Here is a 2,674-nt window from a genome sequence, read left to right as displayed (position 1 = left end):
TGCGTTTGAGTCTCAACCTGTGCCATGAAAGACATGAAATTGTTAATCTTGTTTCGTTGGTCATCAACACTAGAACTAGAACCCACTTCAGGAGTTTGACATGTGACTGTAGTATTGTCTTTTGTGGCTCCCAAAGTTTGTACATAGAAATTATACAAATCATTAACTGCATCACGAATCTCATCGACATCAGTGACACTCTTCTCACCATATAACTTATTAAAGATGATGTAACGTTTCGGAAAAATCCGTACAAAGACCCGAGTATCACCTCAGGCAGAAATCACTCAGGACCAAATCCTTTAGAAATTAGACGAGAATTAGCTAGTGGTATGCTAGAGTACCTGTAAAATTAGCACTACCCAATTTATATATGATTTGCAAGACTCAAGACGTGCAGAATCATTGGTGCTGCATTACCCTGAAATCTAGGATCAATCTCTAAACCCGGTTGCTCTCGAGAGCACCTTGAGACTCCGTATCGGACCTGGACCGCGCGTTGAAAGTTCGATTATTGCGAAACCATACGGTTAAGACCGCATTCCTGGACTTGACAACCATGTCAGAAATCAAGTCCTAACGGTACCCACAAACGCACAACTTAAGCCCGGAGTGAAGTGTGTGAGAAACGCGAATACCTTTAGAAAGTGAACTGAAACTTAAGTGAATTGAGTCGTTCATTTGCAGGCCAAATCTAGGGATTCAGACCATCAGAATTTGACTTAATTATACTCTTAGATCAAGGAAAATTTCCAACACATGTCAGTACACTTGTGTCCCTGATCGAGTATCGGTGACTGTTGAACTGAAACTAGTCCACCATGGTCGATCTGTAAATCCGATCGGACCAAAAATTTAAGTCGATCTAGATCCAATATCAGGGAGTTTAAGTCCGACCGCATGCAGAAAGCCTCCAGAAGTGCTCCGTTGGTTCGGAACAGATGGATTTTGGCTATAACCTAAGTATACCATGGCCCTGGGGCCATTGAGCTCACGTTTGAGCTTATATAAGGGTCTTAAACCCTCTCTCTTTCATTCCATACGAATTTGGAAAACCCTAAGAGAGAGAAGAGAGAAAAGAGAAGGAAAGAGAGAGAAAGTGAGAGAGAGAGTCGGCGTTTTTTCCTAGGATTCAATTCTGCCGCTCCACATGCTTAACCACCATTCCTATATCGCTATTCCGGCGATTCCGATTCCGTTCTTAGGTAAGTAAATGTAACCCTAATCTGTTTTAGGGTTTCCAATAGTGTAAGTGATGAAATAGCTAACCTATTTCATGTTATAGGTTGTTGTGGTGCCGTAGACAAAGACTTAGCTTTTAAACTGAGTTCATTACGAGTTTACCGGTGAAAGGTGCAGACTATAAACATTTAGGTTATGCTTTTTATGGCTTTCAATGTCAGCAATGATTTATGTTTGACTTAATTGCTGCCATATGATCTTAGGTACGATGTATTCGATAAACTATATATGTGTGTGAACTATGTGGTTATATAACGCATTTCAGGTATTTGTTGAAATGTTCAAATGAACTTGAAATTATGATTCTTGCTTGCTATAACTATTAAGTTAGAATACATGTTTGTTATACGTAGGACAACTCCTTTGTGAAAGGATTTGCCATAATATATGTGATAACTATTTTAGTTCATGTATGTTGAAATGTGTAGTCTAAGTGTTTGCTAAAATGTCTGAATGAGAAATTGCTGGTTGAATTGTATTTAATGAGGGTGTTGAGATAAGATTCTTAATTACCTTATCCATACCTATAGTCTCCTACATGTAATCTAAATTACTACTACGTGATTTATAGATGAAATGTATATAGATGATTACACGTTTAATGTGTTTGTTAAAATGCTCGAATGAGATTTATTTTTGAAATGTTCGTTAAATGCTTATATGATTCTCACGCATATCCACATGTTATCTTTAAATATGATTGGGACTACTTTCTGGTCCAGGCAATCAGTAATGGTTTCCGATTGAGTGGCCTAACTAATCGCGCCACATTTGGAAAGTTCGACGAATCCGGGTCGCATGAGGATTGTCGGCGGTGGCTAGGTCTCATGGGGTGCTTATGCACTCCATATCGATTAAATCAGCATGCGCTTGTACCAATCGAACTTGTCAAATAACCCGATTAGCCTATTGTATGTTCACCATGTATAGACGCTACTGCTTAAACCTAAGGTATCCCTTACCAATGTAAAGACTCGTTTCAACTATAATACCTCGATCCGTTAAGACTCATGAGCCGGACATGGTGGTATGGGACACCGTGGTCGAGCTGTCGGCCTACGTTAGGTTGACGAGCCTCCCCGTAGTGACCAGTGAGCAACACCGCCTCGTGAGCCAAATACTGTGGTATGAGACACTGTATTCAAGCTATCGGCCTACACTGATCAGGTGACGAGCCCTTTGTAGTGACCTCGAGTATACTCTGAGACTGTGTTGAGGCAACGAGCCTTTCCGCAGCAACTAGAGCCCTTTGTAGTGACATAGAACCGCAACTTCATATGAGATTTACTAGGACTGACGACCCTATAATGGATCATTGTTTGGAAATTGATATAAGGGAGGTACCTTAGCTTCCCAATCTTACTGTATGAATAAGTCTAATAAGAACTCGGTAATTATGTTCATGCACCGCATTGCATGTGCCTTTGGCATT

Source organism: Magnolia sinica, chromosome 18 (genome assembly GCF_029962835.1).
Source record: "Magnolia sinica isolate HGM2019 chromosome 18, MsV1, whole genome shotgun sequence".
Lineage (NCBI taxonomy): Eukaryota > Viridiplantae > Streptophyta > Magnoliopsida > Magnoliales > Magnoliaceae > Magnolia > Magnolia sinica.
This window is presented reverse-complemented; position numbering follows the sequence as displayed.